The 24,311-nt window shown below is 44.7% G+C and overlaps 1 protein-coding gene across 1 annotated transcript in view; it reads right to left on the bottom strand.

Annotated features, from left to right (window-relative positions):
• LOC126091951 (CCR4-NOT transcription complex subunit 6-like) overlaps positions 1 to 24,311 on the bottom strand; it is a 178,433-nt gene that overhangs the window by 98,381 nt on the left and 55,741 nt on the right. The gene's annotated exons all lie outside the window — the stretch shown is intronic.

Consider the following 24,311-nt stretch of genomic DNA (forward strand, 5'->3'; position numbering starts at 1 on the left):
TCTGTGCTGAAAGAAAGTGTTCTGTGCAAAATGTGTTCAAGTGTAGGAGTGGGACTAGAGATAACAATGCACTTTGGTTTAGCTTGTGAGATGAAGATAATCTGTCCATGTATCAAGTATCAAGTGACTTTCTACAATTCACATGCCAGTCTCTTTGGTGAAAATGGGCGATCTTGAGTGTTTGATGTGAATGTTCGACTTGTGTGTGGTCTTCGATCCATTGGAAAAGGGTCTGCTGCTGGTAAACTGTTTTGTGGTATTATGAACTTGCCATCGCCTCCAAGCAAATTTGGGTACTACTGTGAACTGGTAGGATCCTCTGTTGAAGATGTGGCTTTGAAAACCATGAAGGAAGCAGTGGAGGAATCTGTAGAAATGAACGGTGGTTCTAGGGATTTGGTAGTGGCATTAGATGTTTCCTGGCAAAAGAGGGGTCATAAATCCCTGAATGGGGTTGTAACTGCTACTTGTGGTGATAGTGCAAAAGTGATAGATGTTGCAATATTATCAAAACATTGTAGGTGCAAAAATAAAATCAAAGGCGAGCACAGTGGAACCTGTGAGGCAAATTTTAGTGGATCAAGTGGAGCAATGGAAGTGGATGGAGTGAAACAAATTTTTGAACGTTCAGTTCCCAGATACAACGTTAGGTACAAATACTACCTTGGGGATGGTGACTCCAAAGGTTTCAAGACTATAGAGGAACTGAAACCATATGGAAATGAATTTGTAGTTGACAAGTTGGAATGCATTGGGCATGTGCAAAAGCGTATGGGTGCACGGCTTCGAAGGCTCATACAAACTTTGGATTCAAGTAAGCTCAGTGATGGAAAGACAATAGAACGGAGAGGCAGGCTTACTGATGAGGTGATTGAACGTCTACAGAGATACTATGGGTATGCTATAAGGCAAAATACTAGTAATGTTAGTGACATGCGAAAAGCAGTGTGGGCATTGTTCCTTCATACTGCCTCTTCCAACGAATACCCTCAACACAGCCTGTGCCCAAAAGATTCCTGGTGCAAATATAATGCAAAAAAGGACTATGATCACAAACATGGTTTGCCAGCAGCTGTGATAAATGCAATAAAACCAATTTTTCATGACTTAGCACAGCCAGAATTGTTACACAAATGTCTACACGGAAAGACGCAGAATCCTAATGAGAGCGTAAACAATTTGATTTGGAAAGTGATTCCTAAAAGGGTGTTTGTAAGCATAAAAACACTGCACTTTGGCATTTATGATCCAATAGCAACCTACAACCAAGGGAACAGTGTGAAGTTCTGAAGGCATTAGGATTTACAGCTGGGGTGAACACTGTACGAGCACTAAGAAATATTGACAGAGAAAGGATAAGAGGAGCAGAAAGAAGAGAGAGGCATATGAAGTATGATGGAACAACAGGCCAGAAAAGAAGACAGAAGAGGAAGCTTTTGGAGGATGAAGAAGAAGACCCTGATAATCCATCCTATGGTGCAGGAATGTATTGAGAAACTTTGATAGCCATTTCCCGTAAATTAGAATTTTTCGAATATAAGGAACGTTTTCTCAAAATCCACTCAAGCTAGAGAGATGAAATTTTTATACAGCACTCCTAGTGGTCAAACTTACATTGTAACACAGCCATTTGGCAATATGTTGAGTAGTTTCATTTCAGTTTAATTATAAAGCAATTATTTGTAAAAAAATGAAACTCACATTTGGAAACATTTTCAAGGCTGATGGACGGAAGTGTCAACACCGACGATTGTAGAAAACGGATTTCATTCAACCAGCGTTTTTCCGTTGATCGAAAACGCGGTGTCCGAACACGAGTTCTTACCGGCTGGTATATCGTCGAGCAAAGAAAACACACCAAAGGAAACTGAACTTCAGTTTGTGTCTCCTGCCGCTAGTCCAGTTCATGACGGGCCAAACAGTGGCACGCCAAAGCCTTCATTTCACTCCCACGACTTATTGCCATTTTCAAACAAGACTACAGCAGAATCTTATGTCAGTGAACAGGAAGCACTAATTTTACATCCCCAGAAAATATAAATGCAACAAAAAAATTAACGAAAAAAAGAAAAAATCTGTCCCAGCTAGACAGTTTGAAGAAACGCCAGGTTAAGTACAGACAACACCCACAAGCTTGAATCGTCAGGGTCATCAGAATCCTCGAAAGAAACATATGATGACAATGACACGTCTCGTGAACTCTGCAAGATTAAATACAGCGATCCAGTATCGGCGAAACTTGGTGACTGGATTCAGTGTCAAGGCAATGGCAGAGAATGGTACCATGAGAACTGCGTTGGTGTGGTGGGGAAGAAGAGGTTTATTTGCGGAAAATGTGTTACTATTTTAAAGTGATGCATACATTTTGACTGACCCTATATATGCCAGATTTACAACCCAATTCGCCTTACTTGAAGAATGCGAATAGGATCATGCAGCTCATCCTTCAGATTAGTTCTGCGAAAAATGCTTAAATGTGTGTAAATTCCTAAGGGACCAAACTGCTGAGGTCATCGGTCCCTAGTCTTACACACTACTTACAGTAACTTATGCTGAGAACAAACAAACAAACAAACACACACACACACACACACACACACACACACGCACGCCCGAGGGAGGACTCGAAGAACCTCCGGCGGGGGAGCGGCGGGGGGGGGGGGGGGGGCGCAATCCGTGACATGGCGTCTCAAACCACGCGGCCACTCCGCGCGGCAGTTTTGTGAAACTATAAACAACATTTTCATAATGTTATATATTAGAGTTTTTAGGCAAAAGGACATAGTTCTTAAGTATTTACAATGAAATATTTGTTCACGTGAAAACATAGATAGTAACAAATTTTGACCCGATTCTGCTGAACTTACCCTACTAGATATTTTGTCTAAATAACTGGGAAATGTAAGACAGGTTTGTGCAAATCTGCTGGTGTAATGGGGTGTCACCGCACTTGCCTCGTCAACACCCTATAGCTAGACAAATTGCCCTGAGCTTCACTGACCACATTTCATACCCATTTTTTTAACTACTTTACTTTAACTGTGATGGACCATTTCTTCCCCGCAAGCTATTTCATATGTATAGTACCATCAAAAAGTTCACAGTTTGTTGATTGTCTCAGTAAACAGAGTTTATTACCGACAGAGCAAATTACTGACAGTTATACAAAATGTTATTTTCAAGTCACGAACTGTTCGCGAGATACTTGTGTTACTTGACGGGAGCCACCCTGCCGTGGCTACCCCCTGTTTCTCTACTCAGGGCTGGCAGTCGAGCTGTTGTGGCTCAGGGTCAGTCGGTAGGTCAACACCAAGCTGTAAGAGTGCACACACGGCCACATGTCTCAGCCGAATACATGCTGGTGATATTACAGTTTACACTTACATTCAGAAGCAGATATCGCTTAAGGCTCATGATTCCTGCGGACAATGAGCAGCCATTTTCATATGCTGGCCTGTGCTCCGTGTCTTGAGACCCTTCACCTGCCGACTCCAATCCGACATTCAGATCTACCTTGCCGGCAAACATCAATTACGTTAAGATGAAGTGCTGGTACCCTGTTGACTGTACTGCCTGTGAATTTAAGGTTGAACAAAGGCAGTTGGAGGCAAATGCTGTACAATGGCAAATGCATTCCTACAATGAATGCACAAAATTTACATAGCAGGAAGGTGGTGATTCATGGCAGCACTTTCTGCTACGTTTCAGTCTCACACTTGCAGAATGTCTGTGATGACCAGCACTACAACATACGTGGCTGGGCAACCAATCTCATTAAAATACTGATAAAATACTGAGACAAGTGCATCTGTGCTGAATAAACACAAGTTTCCACAAAAGCAAATTCCTAAATCACACAAAACATAGAAACGAAAAAATCCATTTCCAGCACGTCTGACAGAAGAAATACAAGTAAACTGAACGTATGTATGTGGACGTATGTATCAGCCTGCTGAGTGAAACAGTGGGAGCCAGCAACCATCCTTCACACATACATATCAAAGCATCAATTATGCACTTGAATCCAAATGGAGAGATGGAAAAAATCGCACTTGCCTTGACGAAAGACGATTATGGCGCTGTTGAAATTAACATCTGCCTTCTCTTTCAGATGCTAATTTAAAACGTGCCGCACTGTGAGCCCAAGTCTTCGGTCTGGAATAAATTACGGGACAAGCCATAGAAGAGAAATGGAACATATGTGGACAGAGCTAGTGCCGGATACTGTCCTTACTGCATTCCAACGAATTCACATGAGGTAACTTTGGTAGCCAAGATGGATGTGAGTTCACGGACATGCTCCCCACACCATTGTAACTCCATTCTGGCCTTATGAAATGAACAGTTATCCTGCTGGAGGATACCATCGCCATCACCATCGGGGAAAACAGTCCCGTGGAAGCCCTGGTGAATGTCCCTCTTAGCATAATACAGCTCCCATCGGCTTCCGCCTGAGGCACAGTGCACGCTTCAGGATGATGGCATATCTGAAGACAACCGTCAACCTCGCATATTAATGAACATGATAATTCTACAAGGTGACACATACCCCTGATGCATGGTATAATCTTGATGAACCAGTGTCCACTACAATCTTAGGTGAGGCTGTCACAGAGTCAACACGTAGCGGTCGATTACTGTGAAGCCGCAGGTTCGATAGTGTGGGCTGAACACCGTGCTCCTGGATACTTGCGCCATCAGCAGCATCGTACTCTGCCATCCGGCCTGCCGCGGATTGCGAAAATCCTGATTTAGACAGTGGGGAAGCGTGTGACTGCCACATTCTGAGAAGCTCCTTGGTCGTCACTCACTTTGTCATCTACTAGCGATTTCACTGCTCTTTGACCACGTTCCATAGTTGCTCACAACACTAGTATACAACCAACCGACCAGCTTCTCAGTTTCTGAAATGCTTGTTCCAAGGTAGGTGGCCATAACAATATTTCCTTTGTTCAAGTCGCCTATGTCTATGGATTTCCCCATCTGCGGTCCATCTCATTGCTAGAATGGTTCCCAATTTTTATCTGTCATGCTTGTTCCAAGGCATGAGACCATAACAATCTTTCCTTTGTTCAAGTCGCCTATGTCCATGAATTTCCCCATCTGCGATCCATCTCATTGCTAGAATGATTCCCAATTTGTCTCTGCTCTGCTTATACACTTCCCTTGCCACATCAAGTGCTCACAACACCACCATGTAGTATTCAGTTTTGCAATGGGCAGTGGTCGTAAGGTTTTGGCTTGTGAATATAGACAGTTGTCAAGGTGCTTTCAGGGGTACTCCAAGGGAATGTTACATAGTCATTATTGTTTACAATGTCTCTTACACGACGGTGAGAATATGTATGTATGTTCAGGAACTCCTCCCAGTTGACTAAATCTGGCACACAAACTCCTTGCCCAAAGAGGGGCAACACAGAATTTATAATGCTCTAGCTCTCATATTTATGGAGATACAGACATGCAAAGTTGTTTAAGCCCCTGCCATACAGGCTGCCCAATGTGACAGGTGTGTTGTGTGGGAATAATACTGACTGCATAATCAACCTCCTCTGCAGGGCAGCCTACAGGTCAGAACCATTAAGTGCAATTGCAATCAGATAAGCAACACACCATATACAGCTGTGTTGCCTCTGCCATGCACACACCCATACTTCTGCATACAATGTGTCATTTCATAGGTGATGACCTTCAGTACATCACAGCAAACACGCTGCATGGATTGCGTTTACACAGGTCATGAGGCCACCGAAGTATAGGCTCTTACTGCAGGCATGGACCCCTGCATTTATCCAATGTGAAATACCTACATGTTTCCATCCTCACATGACATATGATTCATAGAGTTTGCAAATACATAATTCTACATACACCCTGCATGTGAGGCAGCAGGTGTACTATGAAACATCCAAGACCACTGCTCATGGATATTACTTGTGGATGTGATGGCTACCCTTTTTACAGACAGATGCTGTAGCCCCCAAAGATAGTGATTTCACTACTACATGTAGTACACATACATCGTACATTGCTCAAACAGACAATCATTCGATTATTCCACAGTTGCCCTTACTGTTATTGACACTATGAATTATTTGTGTAAGTACGTCAATAAGGGTAGTGACATGGCCATTTTTGGTACCTCTAATGGGTGACAGGAAGAAGAGACCAAGCTGCACGAGATCAGTAGATATATATAAGCAATAAAGATGGTTTAATGCTGGGATTTCCCATAAATGAGCATTACCTCTCTGTGACAAATCTGAGTGTCCACTAAGAGAATGGTCTTTGTGTGGACATCTCCAGAGATACTCAGGATGTGGTCATCATTCCATTGCAAACAAATTTAACAGCATTCTTCAACTTATGTTGTACAGAACCATTTGCACACACCCTCCTCTACCCAGAGGTGACCATGTATTGCATGTGGGACGTTCAATGGAAAATATTCCAACTGTGGACACTGGCGAGTGTCCCTCAGACGCTAATGCAGTGAGAAGTGATATGTTAGGAAGAGTGTACACAGTACGCTCTAATCAACAGGAATGTTACATCCTATGCATGTTATTGCAAGTGGTTCATGGTCCATTTGGCAACAAAGACATCCACACAGCCAAAAGAACAGTATGCACCATCTGAGGGGGTTCGTGTTATAATTTGGGATTACTGAAGGAGGAGCAGTACTGGGAGTATGCCATCTGAGATGCCAAATATGTGGCCATGCCATGGCAAATGTTTACCACTCCGGCAAGGCCACTGGCATCCGATACAGAAGTCACACTTAAAATCTTTCCAGGTAACATCGTCGATACCTGTACAAAGCTCGTAACACCAGTGAAAGCAACCAATGCACTTAATCCAGGTCTTTTTATAAATATCAGTTGACCACAGTTGGTCACAATAAACGCACCCCTCATACTCTTCATACTCAGATAATGAGTGTTTCAGCATGGTCTCATCAAATGCTTGAATTGGACTTTCCCTCACCACTTCTATTGTTTTGAGTCAGCAATATGTCCAATCTATTAATGGCCCAACATCTTTGTCTCTCAAATATTGAAAGGTAACATCTGGAATAAACTACAGAAAATCTGTTTGTATAAAATCATGCCAAATCCCAGGTACACAACATCATACAATCTATTACTGCCTGCTATTAAGGACTATCTCTCATGTCCATAACCTAACCCTTAAGTGAGTGGTGGCTGAAACTTTTATTCATTAGATAAGGAACAACATGTTTCTAACTACTGTCTCATATCAAATACTTTGAAGATACATATTATGTGGTTTGAGGAGGGACTTTCAGCTGAACTCTGTTGAGAATGTTTAGCTTGATCACAACGCTAAAGTAGCAGTCAAGAACTAAATGTTAACAGTACCAGCACCCAACTCACAATGGCCCCTCAGAATGAGTCCCACTACAGGTTGTTGGAATGAGCTATGGAGTGCACTATCAAGCAAGAGAGATATCCAGCTACCCAGAATTAGGCACCCTCCTGAAACACATGGGCACTTTATCCTATACATACATCGCAAACTCTTAATCATTTTGTACATTACAGATCACAGTAAAATTGCCATTTGCCATCATAATGAATAAAGCACCAAGCCAAACCATGGAGACATGAAGCAACAACTGTACGACATCTTGTTTCGCACAGTGCCAGCTATACGTGGCATGTAGTAAAGTGACCTCACTAGTAAATTATCTGTTTAGCAAGAGTAATAGAAGGCAGATTTCAGACTACCTAACAGATCAAAACGAAAATTTCTGTTCCGACACTGACAATGTTGAGTGTCTATGGAAAAAGTTCAAGGCAATTGTAAAATGCGTTTTAGACAGGTACGTGCCGAGTTGAGAGGTGGCATGAGCCCCTTCTCATATTTCTATTTTACGATTTTCCTCTATAGTTGCATGCGGTGAAATGTTGCTATTCCTTCACACGCGGACTTCCCACGTAGCGTCTCTCGTCACCCGGGTGGTCCGGTGACGGGCGGGCTCTGCTGATCTTGAAGGGGTTAAGCCGACGGGTGTGAGGGAGTCGAGTGAATGCTTTCCAGACGCCGACATTGTAGAATAGCGGCGGAGACGCGCTCGCAGGGATCTGAAGTAGCGGCTGGGCTAGAGATTCCGTTAGATCGCATAAACTTAGCGAAAACACTTTCTGGCGGATTACCAGCGAGGCGTGGGAATGATTTGTGTACCCAGGCAGTTGTGGCGGGCAAATTTCCGCGCTTTCTGCAAAATCGTAACTGTGATTGGCTTGCTCAGGGCATAGCTCCGAGACGTAGCAAAATCAGCGCAGAAATTGGCGCCAAGAATCTCCATTGGTGGAATGGTAGTGCTCCGGCAATAGAGTGAAATTTTCCGCCGGTTTTCGATTTGCTGATTGGAACGGTTAACCACGGCCACTGTCGTGTGGGGACGGGAATGTTCTGTGTTCGGTTTGTATGGGTGCTCTTGTGGAGTAGTCGGCTCTCGCTTTTCGGTCGGAGGACGTTACAAGACTGAGCTCTCGCTGCTCTGGACAGCTTGCCTTCCGTTGGCTGTCTAATATACTTTTATTTGATTGTAACTGTTTAACGAAGTTGCTCAAGTTTCGACTTCAACGCAACTTTCCGAGTACAGTTGGCAAATGAGCGTTCTGCGTACAAGCGGCCTATGTTGTCTGTCTTGGGCAGTTTTGGCTAAAGTTAACTGTATTGGAGTTACTGTGTGACTTCGCTTGTGAAAATCAATCACTGTACCGCCAGTGATTGTGTGGCGAGCCTTCTTCGTCTCCCTCAGAGGGGCATTTGTATTGATAGGAAGTCTTTAGTCTGGAACAACCAGACCAGGACAATTTGTTTCGGGCTACACTCGCGACATTATCATCACCACGACGGGACGTCGAAGCAACCAGCCATCGCTTCCAGTACGCCAGATCGTGTCCTTGCAGTAAGAAGACAGCTTGGTAAAGTACGTCCGCAGCACCGGCAAAGCAGGCATTTTTGCTAGGCGATAATCAGAGCTCAGCAGAGCGTGCCTGTTCGTCTTTTCTAACTTTGTTCTCTCTTGGATGTTCATTGTCTGAGTTCTCACTACTGTAGCAGCAATTAATGTAGGGTTGGCTGTGTGTTTCTCTTAAGATTTGAGTTGCAAGGAATTGGCTCCACATACCACTTCGTCATAAATGTCACAATCTAGTTTAGGGACAACTTCACCTTCACAGCTTTTATTTGAGTATCCAATTTGAGCCAGTTTGATGTATTGTAAATGTTTCATGTGTTTTTGTTTATTATTTTGAGTTATAATAAATCATATTGTTATTTTGGACAGAACTTTCATTCTGTTAATCGGTAGAGCAACCCTATCATTTCTCACTACGTTAGTGAAACTTTCCTTTATTTAACTTATTTATCAAATGAAATTATTGCAGGTGCGAAACTCTTTTCTACTCCACTTGCAGGGTCGATTACAGTCAGTTCGCGTTTCTTTTTAATCCATGTGCAACAGCAAAAGTCAGAGTTAGAATAGGGGGGCTTAGAGCATCATTTACATATGTAGATTCTAGAAGAATTTAGTGTTAAATACACTGCTAGCCCCGGCACCTCGCAGAGTAAAACTGTGAGGGACGGGAAAATCCCACCGTGGTTCAACAACAAAGTTTGGAAACTATTGCGGAAGTAAAGAGAGCTTCACTGCAAGTTTAAACGCAGCCAAAACCTCTCAGACAAACAGAAACTAAACGATGTCAATGTTAGCGTAAGGAGGGCTATGCGTGAAGCGTTCAGTGAATTCGAAAGTAAAATTCTATGTACCGACTTCACAGAAAATCCTAGGAAGTTCTGGTCTTACGTTAAATCAGTAAGTGGCTCGAAACGGCATATCCAGACACTCTGAGATGATGATGGCATTGAAACAGAGGATGACACGCGTAAAGCTGAAATAATTAACACCTTTTTCCAAAGCTGTTTCACAGAGGAAGGCCGCACGGAAGTTCCATGCAGCTTCTCACGGATGATGCTGTAGTATACAGAGAAGTTGCAGCATTAGAAAATTGCAGCGAAATGCGGGAAGATCTGCAGCGGATAGGCACTTGGTGCAGGAAGTCGCAACTGACCCTTAACATAGACAAATGTAATGTATTGCGAATACATAGAAAGAAGGATCCTTTATTGTATGATTATATGATAGCGGAACAAACACTGGTAGCAGTTACTTCTGTAAAATATCTGGGAGTATGCGTGCGGAACGATTTGAAGTGGAATGATCATATAAAATTAATTGTTCGTAAGGCGGGTGCCAGGCTGAGATTCGTTGGGAGAGTCCTTAGAAAATGTAGTCCATCAACAAAGGAGGTGGCTTACAAAACACTCGTTCGACCTATACTTTAGTATTGCTCATCAGTGCGGAATCCGTACCAGGTCGGGTTGACGGAGGAGATACAGAAGATCCAAAGAAGAGCGGCGCGTTTCGTCACAGGGTTATTTGGTAAGCGTGATAGCGTTAAGGAGATGTTTAGGGAACCCAAGTGACAGACTCTGCAAGAGAGGCGCTCTGCATCGCGGTGTAGCTTGCTGTCCAGGTTTCGAGAGGGTGCGTTTCTGGATGAGGTATCGAATATATTGCTTCGCCCTACTTATCCCTCCCGAGGAGACCGCGAATGTAAAATTAGAGAGATTAGAGCGCGCACGGAGGCTTTCCGGCAGTTGTTCTTCCCGCGAACTATACGCGACTGGAACAGGAAAGAGAGGTAATGACAGAGGCACGTAAAGTGCCCTCCGCCACACACCGTTGTGGTGGCTTGCGGAGTATAAATGTAGATGTAGATGTAGATGTAATTCATGCACCATGGCACCTGGGAGTAGTACACCTAATATTATAATCGTATATAAGAGTGTATGATCATGAGTAAATATATCTTCACACATCATCTGCTGTATCTGCATATACCTATATCTGTAAAGTTTGGGACATGAAGATGGCTGTGTTGGAGTGTCAGCACACAAGTGGATATGTGATATTTAAGGAGGGAGGAGGAGATTGACAGATAGGGAGGTGAGTGTGCAATGGGCAGGTGGGTTGGGGGTCCAAATCTGACATATGAATTCTTTGCCCCAAGACCAACATAGGCGGGTTCATAACAACACTCTGGATCTAATATTATGGACAGACAAATATGTGTGATTTTTAAAACCCTGCCATATAGGCTTTCCTGCGTGGCAAGTGTATTGTGTGGGAATAATACAGACTTGCCTTATCGACTTGCTTTTCAAGGGAGCCTTCACATCAAAGGCAGAAAACAGTTTTCCAACCACTGAAGTGTAAGCTGCCCAGCACAACAGATGTGTGATGTCGGAGTGGTACTCGCCTGTTTGATCATCCTGCTCTATATGGCAGCCTGCATGTCATGGCGAAAAACGAGGTTTCAGAGTCCACGACATATAGACTGTGCTACAAGAGCAATGTGTCATGCGAACAGTACCAGTCTGCAGTATATGTGACACACATGTACAGAAGCAAAGCTGCAGGAAAAGGGTATCTTAATATCATGTCCAGGAACACCTCCCAGGCCCCCGGAGTGAAGTGGACCAAATTTCTCGACACAAAATCCTTGCCTCAAAAAGACGAACATAGTGGGGTTTATAATGCTCTACCTCTAATATTTACAGCAATACAGACATCAGAATTTTTAAGCTCCTTCCTAACTGACTCCCTGCACAACAGATGTGCTGTGTAGAAATACTATCAACCTCCATCTCAGCAGGAAAGCCTACATGCCTACATGTCACGCCCTTATGGGCAACTAGATAGGCAACCTGCCATATTGCCTTCCCCCCAAGAATACGCCGACCCATTACCGTCCACCTGCAGACAACAATGTGTCATTCCTGAAACGATGACCATCAGAACATTATAGCAGGCATACTACATGCATTGTGATTTCACACTCAGCAGACACCACAAAGCATTAGGTCGCCAGATGTATGGCACGGTCCTAGCGCAGGTATGTACAACTGATTTCGTCTACAGTGAAACAATTATTCTGTTATCTCAGTCTAACAATTCTGACAGCCCACCGAAGGCATGATCATAGACGACAGCCGATGCATGGCAATCCTATAATCTGCGAGTGCTGCTGTTGCAGCCACGGCGTTACGTGCATACCACATCCGCAGTACTGGCCAACTGGCGCTCATGGCGGTCTTCTAAACGCAACTTTCCAGGGACTCCGAACACTGTCATATTCTCCGACAGCACCGGCAATCATTTTATCTATTCAACATTGCACTGGTCGCTGATAGTTGTTGTGTCTTAGTATCCAATTTGCTTTTTAATCTCTGGTCTTGGTATTTCGCCATATGGTCTGCGTTGTCAGTCATCCCTCTTGTGCGTGTTTCTACATTGTACCGCTGATTCACTGTTGACGACGTCGGCCCTGTCGTCCAGTGCGTTCTGGTCTCGCTCGATTTCAGTCACTAGAACTGATGACGAGATAAAAGACTAGCAGTGCACTATGGATGCAAAACTTTTACAGCTAGTGAAACAGCAACAGCAACCACTGCTCCCACACAAGCAATTGCAGCAGCATTTCCAGCAGTAAATGGACCATTTGCGTCAGAAAATTCAACTTATCAGAATGAGATTTTCACTCTGCAGCGGAGTGTGCGCTGATATGAAACTTCCTGGCAGATTAAAATTGTGTGCCCGACCGAGACTCGAACTCGGGACCTTTGCCTTTCGCGGGCAAGTGTTCTACCATCTCAGCTACCGAAGCACGACTCACGCCCGGTACTCACAGCTTTACTTCTGCCAGTATCTCGTCTCCTACCTTCCAAACTTTACAGAAGCTCTCCGCTGCAGAGTGAAAATCTCATTCTGGAAACATCCCCCAGGCTGTGGCTAAGCCATGTCTCCGCAATATCCTTTCTTTCAGGAGTGCTAGTTCTGCAAGGTTCGCAGGAGAGCTTCTGTAAAGTTTGGAAGGTAGGAGACGAGATACTGGCAGAAATAAAGCTGTGATGACCGCGCGTGAGTCGTGCTTCGGTAGCTCAGATGGTAGAGCACTTGCCCGCGAAAGGCAAAGGTCCCGAGTTCGAGTCTCGGTCGGGCACACAGTTTTAATCTGCCAGGAAGTTTCAAATGGCTCTGAGCACTACGGGACTTAACATCTTAGGTCATCAGTCCCCTAGAACTTAGAACTACTTAAACCTAACTAACCTAAGGACATCACACACATCCATGCCCGAGGCAGGATTCGAACCTGCGACCGTAGCAGTCGCGCGGTTCCGGACTGAGCGCCTAGAACCGCAAGACCACCGCGGCTGGCGCCAGGAAGTTTCAATTCAGCTTATGTCAGAGCAGTTACACGTACAAGGTGTGGTCACCTCCCAATCCCACTCACCCGCATTTCTACCACTTAACGATACCAAGGAGGATTGGGACACGTATTTGCAGCGACTGAAACAGTAGTTCCCCAATTTTCGGGTGTCTGTTGATGATCTTTAACGGTTGCTCTTCGTTACATGGGCTTCCCCACAGGCATTTCTTACTAAAGAAGTTGGCTCCTCTCACAAACCTGATTGCACTCAATTTACAGGAAATGTGTTCGTTGATGTTGAACTATTATCCGCAACAGTTTCACATGGTAACATCATGCTTCGAGTTCCATCAGTACCACAAGCAATTGGGCCAGTCTTATCACTCGTCGGTGACGGATTCGCAAGGTCTGAGTCATCGTCGTGATTTTACCCGTGTCAACCCGTCTTGCAAAACGTCATATGCCGACTCCCTGATTTCTGACACAATCGTCCAAGTGTCTTCTAATCCAGAAGTTCGCACTGCATCCCTCAAACTAGACAATCTTTTCTTGGACGACATACTGAAAAGCACACACTCTTTCGAGATCACGCAGGCAGGAAACGAACCTCTTATGGGCCAACCCCAGTTTACAGCAGCTCAACCACCACCATGAGAACGGAACTCGCTCAAGCCTTCTTCCTGATGATGGCGCCACGATTCATCACTTTTGGACGTATCAATGACCTCTGTGCAGCCAGTCCAGCTGCATTAGCACAACAGCGGGGTGTGCCTACTGTTTTGTGATGCACCAACGTAGAGACTCCATTTTGAGGAACATATTTCTTTACATCCAGATGCAGTGTCCTGTTTCTGTCGAGTATGTCCTCAGCCAGTCTCCTTAAAGACGACTGTTAACCTCGAATTCGATCGCCTTCACGACGCTGGGGACGTAGAACTGGTCAAAGCTAGGGCGTGGGCCACACCCGTGGTCACGGTCCAGAAGCCAAACGGCTCCCTCTGGCTTTGTGGAGATTTTAAGTCGATGATCAAGCCCAAGCTCTGGTGCTAAGCTACCCTATATCATGTCAAGAGGCCCTCCTCTCAAAGCTTGTTGGATGTGAATTTTTTCTCTAATTGACCTTGCTGATGCTTATTTATAGATTCCTCTAGATGAGGAATCTTAACTTATCGTTATCATAATACGCTTTTTGGCTTATACAAATACAAGTATTTGTCTTTTGGGATCTCTTCTGCTCCAGTGATCTTCCAAACATACCTGGAACAGTTAACCATGTCCATCCCAGATTGTACTGATTACCTTAATGACTTAATTGTTAGAGGCAGTATGCACTAACACCACTTGCTGAGCCTGTGTACCCTCTGTACTACACTGTATACTGCAGAACTCAAGTGCTATCTGCACAAATGTCATTTTTTCCCGGAACAAGGACTACTTTGGTCACTTGCTCACAAAAAATACGATTCAGCCCATTGATCATAGTGTTTCTGTTATTGACTCTCTCTCACATTCCAAAACCTTCAGGAGTTGCAGGCTTCTTTCAGGAAAGTGAACTACTATTCTAAGTTTCTTCCGCAGCACACATTATGCATCTCCTCAACCAGCTGCAGAAAAACGATGTTCCATTTCAGTGGTCGCCATCCTGTGATCAGGCCTTCACACAGCTGAAGCGCATGTTACATTCTGCACACTGCCTAATCCCCATTTCCCCATAACGCCCCCTTGTTTTGGCTACGGATGCTTCTCCCCATGGCACTAGTGCAGTGCTGGTACACGGTAATGATGATAGTATGGAGCAACCAATCGCCTATGCATCCAAAACGCTAACACCTCCCCAATGCAATTACTCCCCGATCGAGAAAGTGGCTTTGGCGATGGATCATCTTTGCAGTGAAAATAGTCCATTTGTACCTTTTTGGAACCTGGTTTACCCTTATTACAGACCATAAACCGGGAGTAGCACTCTTTAGACCACACTCTTGGCTTCCAGAGCGGATAGCCCCAAGGGCTTCAGCGTTGGGCTCTTTTCCTTAGCTCCCACACAATCAAGTACAAGCCTACTGCACAACATGTAAATGCGGATGCCCTCTCATGTTTATCCTCAGGACAAGACCCGGAATTTGACCAACTGGTGATCTCCTGTTTTCACATCGACACGGAATGACAACACACCTTCGATGGGTTTCCCATTACTTCCACTCACGTTGTGGTAGACATATGCCAAGACCTTATCTTGTGGCATGTCATACGATACGTACTCCGTGGATGGCACACTTATTTTTCGATGTCAGCTGCTCCCAAGCTCCAAGCCTGGTCTTGCCTCTCTCATCATTTATCCATAATCTCCTGCTGGATATGGAGGTGGGTACCCACTGTGTTCTCATCCCAACTACCTTACATACTTGTGTCAGGCGACATGTCTGCTGGACAGGACTGAATAAGGATGTTGAGATTATAGTGCGCTGCTGTTATGTATGTGTTCACCCTCAGGCTGCCCCACCTCAGTCTTTCGCCTCCTGACCCACTCTCCGTCGGCCTCGAGACTGCATTAATCTCGACTTTGCTGGCCCCTTCCTCAGCTCTATGTGGTTCAGTGTCATGGGCGCTTATTCATACTAACCTTTTGTGGTCAGCATGGCATCGACCACCACAGTTGCCACACTCAATGCCCTTCTGTACATTCTCGCCACTGAGGGGCTACCCCAGACCATCATAACTGGCAATAGGCCCCAATTCACAGCTATGGCCTTTGAATAGCTCTACACGGCCAATGGCATCAAATACCTGTTTAGCCTTCCATTTCATCCCTCCTCCCATGACGAAGAAGAGTGAATGATGTGCACATTTAAGCAGCAAATGATGAAGGCCGTGGGTGCATCTACAACAACAATGGCACTGAAACTATTCCTGAGCACCTACAGGTCCTCCCCTGTCCATGACCACAGTCCAGCACAACTCATCCATGGTCGACAGCAGCATACCCTCCTCCATCTCACGGCACCCCAACCCAAGGAACACCAGGCCCAACATGGTGGATGAACCTTCCAGGTTCAGCTGTTTGGGGACATTCCTATAGAGCCAAACCCTCACGGATGCCAGCTACACAGTGGCCAGTCGTGGGTGGTACCTTACTACCACTGCTACCCCAAAGATTTGGAGTATCGGCACACGAACCAACTGTGTCCCCGCTTTCAGCCTACCCCTCTAGCAGTGCATCTCTCTCGAGTTGGAGTCCCCAGCCTCACATGTCCCTCAATGTCACAAGTACCATTTGCACTCCAGGACACTGTCAGCACCTCCCGGAGGCACAGGTAGGGAAGTCGAGATATCATCATAGCCTCCATCTGCTTTGCAGTTATCTTCTACATTGCAGTTCCCCAGCACAGTGCCCAAAGCCCGGCATTTCTTCTACCGGCTGGCGGCTTCCACTGACGTGACACCACCTGTTCACCTCCCAAAACATTTTTCAGGGCGCTTCAGGCCCTGCACGCCCATTTCGGGGGGAGAGGGATTTGTTATCTCGGCCTGCCACCAGAAGGCACGGACAGAGGTGACAGCCGCTAGGTGGCACCCCTACAACCTGCGAGTGCTGCTGTCACTGCCGCAGTGCTACGCGTGGGCCACACGTGCCGTGCCAGCCTATCGGCGCTCACGGTGGTTCTATAAAGCTGACAGTGCAGGGGCTCGGACCGCAGTCATGCTCCAATAGTGCTTGTGATCATCTCTCTATTTATCGTCGCTCTGGTTGCTGATAGTTGCTACATTCTAGTGTACAATTGGGTTTTTTCTCTCTGGTCATGGTATTTCGCCATGTGGTCTGGGTTGTGAGTCATCCCTGTCGTGTGTGTCTGCACTGTATCAGCGATTCCCCGTTGACACCATCGGGCAATGCGCTCTGGTCTCAATTGTTTTCAATTACCAGTTACCATCCCCATTACACTCACATACAAGTGCTTCCTTCTCATTTCTTATCCGACAAGAATGTCGTAGTACAATGTGTGACATGGCATTAACATATCAGGCCACTGGATCTGAAAACCCTTCGCTACTCCTCTACTGCATACACACAATGTATGAGCCGAGACGAGGACAGATGCCAAAAGGTCAAGTGCGCCCCTGCGCCAAACGGAAAAAAAAGGTTACATGCGCAGGAATGTCTTGAGCACACTGAACAAAAAGGTCATGCATACACGAGATCAACTGTAGCAAACACGCAGTGACCGTACTGTGAAGTTTCAATGGTTAAGACAGTATACCTGCCAATCATGAGAACATGAGACTCTGCTACAGTGTGAGACATGTCTCGAAAACATAAGACATTGTCAGGCAGAGGCACATACCTTGTGAGGTGTATGGAGTGGTTCCAATTATCTGTGTGGGTGAAATGTCGAAATTCTGTTCATATAGCAGCGCAAATCACTGTGCTGCTGAACCATCTGGCATATGTTGTAGGAAGGACCAAGCTAAACTGCCACACTACAGTCAACCACCAGCCAAATTACACTAATTAACACAAGGGGACACGCCACAGCAGGAAGATTTGTTTTGGCACCCACGAAAATATAAGGGAGTGTTTCCAATGACATCGTTCAGAACAACACATCATGTACTCACCCCACAGTGAGCAACAGATTCAAGATCTCGGGGCAGACATATCACCAGGTAGAGACCACTAGAATGTAATGCACCCAAATACCTACAACAGCTTTTTTTACTTATCTGCGTCAGTTATTACAGTATGCTGTGGGACCAAAGACGCTACTGTGTTTGTTTATATTGTTTATCACTGTCGGCCTATTTCAGCGTAATTGCTATCTTCAGGTTATCTGTTTAAAGTGCACAGTCTGGTACAATATTTCAAACTTTTGAGTATATAATTTAGCCTATTATAGAATTATGGCTTGCTACGTACATAAGGCGGTCTCGATATCCGTATGACATTGACGTCCCAGAAGCTTTCACACCATTGTATAGGTTTCCTCCTTTGACGCTGTTGGAGCTATAGTAGACGTTAAATTATTGTTTGAATAGTTATTTATGTAACTATGGAATTATTACAGTTTATTTCACAATGCTGTTTTGCACAGCTATGTTGATGGCTGAGTCAGCGACGTCACTTGGTTAGAGGCAGTTTCCTTCTTTGGTATTCTCATCAGCTGTATTATATAGGATGTACGGAAATTCTCATTATAAACTATTAGGACTTGTAGAGAGGACTGAGTAGACAATATTTTGAATTGGAACCCATTTCCAGGAACGTAGCGTTTCCATTTTACAACCATTGGAAAACATTTTGGTAAGGTGACTGCTTTTACAAGTAACTGATTAGGCGTGACCCAGTACATCGCTTCTTTTACAGTTCCACTCATTAACAGCCAAAGAAATTGCTCGTATACTCGCTGACGCGTTCTCTTCAACATGATGCAGCACGGCCTCTTCAAAGTCGGGTTAATGGTGTGTCCTTGGACCAAAACAGTCATGACTGCTGACAGTCAGGTACCTTTCGTCAAAGCCGTTGCGTAACTGTGGTGAAAAATGTATGCGATGGAGCCGGACATTGTCGAGACCGGTCTTGATAAAGGCAACAGGCAACTCTTCCATCACCGCGAGCTTAGCCACTCAGAAGGATCAGGTTCACGTATTCTGCAAACGTGTACTCAACCGTGTTACTGTAACACTCACAGACACGTGACTGAGATCACAGAGGTAGGGCAGACGTCAAATGACATCAGCCCATCTAATGTAATCCCCCCACCGTGACTACCCTGTTGAATACCTACCTAGGAAACATGTTTACAAACAGCTGCAGCACAGAAACGGTAGGTTTCCACACACGGGTTCCCATTCAAAGTATTATGTACTCACTCCCCTCTATGTAAGTCCTAGAAGTTCGTAACAGGAATTTCTGAACACCATTTACTGCTGCTATGATTGGTGTTTCTGTACTTCTGCGATCATAATTATGTAATTTAATCCTATTGTTTTTTATACAATTGGTTACGCCATATAATGTTGTTTACGTAAAGGCATGCTTTTAATTTAGTGATAATACGATATTTGTAGATTTTGATTGATTACACAAATCTTTTTTAGAATGATAATTTCAATAGAATTCTCCGTGTATTGCGAAAAGACAGCAGGTCATTTCTTCACCTTCACTGTCTCAATCGAACGGACGATCACAGGCTGTACGGTCAGTGAGAGGGCTGACAGTGGTTGTGACGCTGAACTCGGCCTAAGCCACAGGGGGAAGCGGAGGGCCCTGAGCGGGACGACGCGATCACACCAAGGTGTGACTGACGTGAAATGAGTGACAATTAGTGCCGGCCGAGGCAAAGTTAATTATTCCGTTTCGAGAGGGGTCCTCACGTTACTTTCTTGTAAGATCAGCTTGTAGTATCAGCTAGGCCAGTGAAAACATTTTTGCAGAATGGGTAAAATGGGGCGAGACTGTGGAAAGCTGGAGAGACGTGTGGCTTTTTTTTTTTTTTTCTCCTTGAGATTACACAGACAATCGAGCCGCAGTGTTTACCGTGAGGATAAAATAACAGTGCGTCGATTGGGCTACACGGTACATGGCACATGAGTGGTCTGCTAGCTTTCAGTTGGTCGTTTTAGCTTTTTGGCAACTACGAGACGGGATCTTGAAGTGTGGAGCGGAGTAGTTGGATCAGTACTGGAGCGGAGTCGTAGACTGGGCGCGGGGCGCACAGGTGGATCCCAACGAGAGCGGGAGGCGTCCCACTGGGCACCGCACACCGCAGCTCGCTGGGAATCTTCGGAGCGGCATCTTCTTACTTCACAGCGGCAACGGTCGCTGTCCAGCTTAAGCACGTCGTGGTAGTTTCTTTCAGGATACAGTTAACAGTCACTGCCGTTTGTATTAATCCCAGTCGGTCCGCGTTAAAAATTTTTTAAAGTCAGAATTAGAGTCAAGTCATCACCCTTTGTTCAATTTTGTCGACTGTCTATCACAACATTTGACTTTCATTAACATCAGGAAGAATAAAATCGATATCTTATGTTGACCTGTGTTTAATTCTCGTCTTTTAGAAATAAACCTGTCGTGATATTGAATTCCATCCCGTTTTCTAGTAAACTAGATCACTTGATTACCTTTATTAATTTTAGTGAACTATGTGGGAAGTAATAGGCGTCACCTTGGAATAAAAATACAATTTGTCATCTTCAGTTTCTCGAGAGGCCTACATTTCTTTTCATTTGCGTTTAAAATCTGTTGCGCATAATTTTCACCGTACTGTCACTGAAGGTATGGTCTGTCTTAAAAATACGGAGAGACTGAAATTCATTACGGGTACTCACACGTCTACTCACCAGGGAGTCGTCTTGTAATGTTAATGTTTCAAATCGATCTGTTGATTTAGAATTTCTTGAGGGAAATTTTGTGTGTGTGAATATATTTCCATTTCTTCAAGATTACTCATTAGCTGTCCTCCTTGTGCAATGTCTAGGACGTCAACAGGCTGTTATATGTCGTTTGCCGTATGTCGTACTGTTTTCAAGTAGTGGAAGAAAGTTGGCGGTTTACTGCCGCTATTTCTAAAGTGTTCTCGGTATCGAATAGTGAAATTCCGTTTGAGGATTGAATATAAATGTTTTAAGAAAACTCTACAGTGAAACAACAGATGCAAAGACGTTTTATATCTACTCGTCTCTACTTTCTACATCACGGTTTAAGAAAAAATAATTTTCTGAACTCGCCCAGTAGTTCCTTCAAAGAATTATTTTGCAGATTACAAGCTATCTGACCAATTAATGAACATCATATAAAAGCTAACCTTCGAGGATATAAGGTAACGGTTGCAGCAGGTAAAACATTTTTAGCCGTAAATTTTCACACAGGAATATGTCATGCATTTACGTTTTTAGTCTTCAGTGAAATATGACCCGCTAGCGATTTCCGTAGTAAGCCAGAACCCAATTACCGCCGTTTGGCTTTCTTACCGCCAAGGAAACGCCACTGCTTACAGCAGGGCTTCACAACATACGTGCTCGCGGAGCAAGCTGTGAGCAGCAAGGCGCGAGCACGGAGCAGCGCGAGCACGCTACCCCCACTACCGGACCGGAGCGGTGAGTGGGGAGAGTAACGTGGGGCACACAACAGCTGCCGCCAGTCAATGTAAATCCGCGGCCACCTGCAGGGATATCACTCACGAATTATTACTGCGACAAATGAAACAAATAAAGGAGAATGTACACGTGCCACATAATTTTATTAGCTTTGTATATGCATCTACATTCGTATTAATTTGTGAACTGTTACACAATAAAAGATGTCACTGAAGTGTGGGATTCTCTGTTATCTTGTACTTTTTGCCCTTTACAATTGCGTCTATGTTCAGAGTAATTGTTCTTGCGCAATGTAGGCGCAGCGTGCAGTTTAAATTTCGATCAGACAATGCGTTTCTCAGGCGCGTCTTGTTACGTTTCACTGCAGAGAACTGTTGTTCACAAACATACGTGGAACCGAACGTTGATATTATTGTAGCCGCCAGTTTGTGCAAACGAGGGAATCCATCCTGAGGGAAGTGTCTGTAGAATTCCAAAATCTTTTTCTTGTTCTGAAATTTGTCTCTGTATTCTCAGTCACACTGCAGGTTAATAATTCATAGTTGCAGCTCAGGACGAATCTCTTGAATATTCGCTGAATATGCAGAGGAGAACAGATCAAAATCACTGTCTAGTGCTGTCACATCTTGAAAGCGTTGATCAAATTCTTCCTTCAGGGCAACTAAACTATGTGAATAACGTTCACAGTCTTTGTGAACGTCTTGCATGGATGATAATTTAGGAAAATGAGCTAGATTTCCTGTTTCCAGCTGACTCACCCAAAGTGTCAATTTCATTTTAAAAGCTCGTATTCGATCTATGAAATGAGTAATTAGCAGATCTTTACCTTGTAGTAAAATGTTCAAAGCATTCAGATGGCTAGTTAAATTTGCTAAGAACGCGAGATCACATTTCCATGAAGGCTCTTTCAATTCAGGAACACGCATGTTATTTATTTCCATGAACATATTTATCTCATGTAATAGGCAAAAAATCGATTTAATAATTCGCCACGACTAACCGAGCGGACCTCGCTTTAATAAGGCAGGCTACCATACTGGCTTTCTACATCCTCAAGAAAGCTTTTAAATTGCCTGTGTTGTAGCCCATGCTTCCTTATACAATTGGTTGTACGAACAACAACACTCATCACATTTTTTAGAGTGATACTCTTTGCACATACGTTTTCCTGGTGGATCACACAGTGAACGCTCCTTATTTCATTCGGCACGGTCAGTTTTTGCATTTCCTCCTTCAACAGCGCAACCAAACCTGATTCTTTTCCCTGTCATCGCTGGTGCACCGTCTGTAGACACTGAAACTAAAGAATTCCACGACAATCCTATATTTTCAACATTTTCTTCAACAATACTTAAAATATCACCTCCGGTTGTAGTGTTCTTCATGGCTACTACATCGAGGAGCTCCTCCCTCACTTGAAAATCTCTATTAACACCTCTAATAAATATGGCAAGCTGCGCTGTTCCAGTGATATCAACACTTTCGTCCAGAGCTAGAGAATACGCCATAAAATCTTTACAGATATTTGCAAGCTGGCTCTGGACGTCGTCTGCCACGTCCTGTATGCGATGCATAATGGTCATGTTAGGTAATGGCACAATCCGAAACTGTTCAACTATAGATGGACACAAATGTTCTCGTGCGGTTCTAGGCACTACAGTCCGAAACATCGTGACCACTACGGTCGCAGGTTCGAATCCTGCCTCGGGCATGGATGTGTCCTTAGGTTAGTTAGATTTAAGTAGTTCTAAGTTCTAGGGGACTGATGACCTCAGAAGTTAAGTCCCATATTGCTCAGAGCCATTTGAACAATTTGATCAAATGTTCCGCTGCAACTACCAAACATTCTTTTATTAAATCGCCATCAGTGAAGGGGCGCAGGGATTTTGCTAAAGGCAATCAATTTTGTAACTCACTCTGAGAGCTGCCTCAGTTGATTTTTCTCCGTCGTCCAGATATTCTTCGGATAGCTTCCTTTTAAGTTTAATAACTTCCTGTGCACGATCTGGTCCATCACATTTTCCACTTCCGTAGTCTTTCGCGTGGTACGACATATAATGTCGCTGCAAATTAAATTTCCTAATGAATTCAGCGTTTTGTGACATACTAAACATTTTGCAACACCATCTTTTTCTGTAAACAGATACAATTCCTCCCAATGGGGGTTGAACTCCGAAAGCATGGTTGGGGTTACACACCGGCGACTTGACATGATTCTTAACCAACGAAGTGACTTGTTAGAGCTGATCGTAGTACTTTAAACGTTACACAGTCGGCGCGAATTCAATAGGCACGCTGCGGCCCTATTCAAACGTGCGCGCGCATTTCCCCTCCCTCCCCCTTCCCAGCCTTCACGACCTTGCACCTGCTCGCGAGCACGTGCCTGAGCAGACGCGAGTACTCACGCTCAAAACCGGCCAGTTGTTAAGCCCTGGCTTACAGCCGTTCAGCCAGTCCACTTTGAAGATACAAACTCTCGGTCAATACTATCCGGCAGGGTGTCACTCATTGAATATAGGCAATAACGTTGCAACGGGAACAAGCGAATGAAGATGGAAGCACCATTCACACAATACTCCTTCCGTGAGTCGAGAACACATAAATCGGTGTTGCTCTGAATTGGAATACTCCTTTTTTCTCAGACAGGATGAGGTTATGGATGCGGAGCGCATCTGGAACTACGACACGTGGGACGCAGATACGGAACTGTTTGGAGTGAAAAACACACATACGCAGGGAGCTAGAACGATATTAAGCTGGCAAATCGGCCAGTACACCAGGAGCGATGCGGCCCTTCTTCGGCCGTCGGTTCTGCTCGAGATGGCGCAGGGCCGGTCAGGGGCGGCGGGCGCTGTGGAAGGGAGGGGGGGGGGGCAGTTGGTAGTCGGCGTGACAGTTAATTACGAGGTGACA

This window comes from Schistocerca cancellata, chromosome 7, assembly GCF_023864275.1.
Source record: "Schistocerca cancellata isolate TAMUIC-IGC-003103 chromosome 7, iqSchCanc2.1, whole genome shotgun sequence".
NCBI classification, from domain to species: Eukaryota; Metazoa; Arthropoda; class Insecta; order Orthoptera; family Acrididae; genus Schistocerca; species Schistocerca cancellata.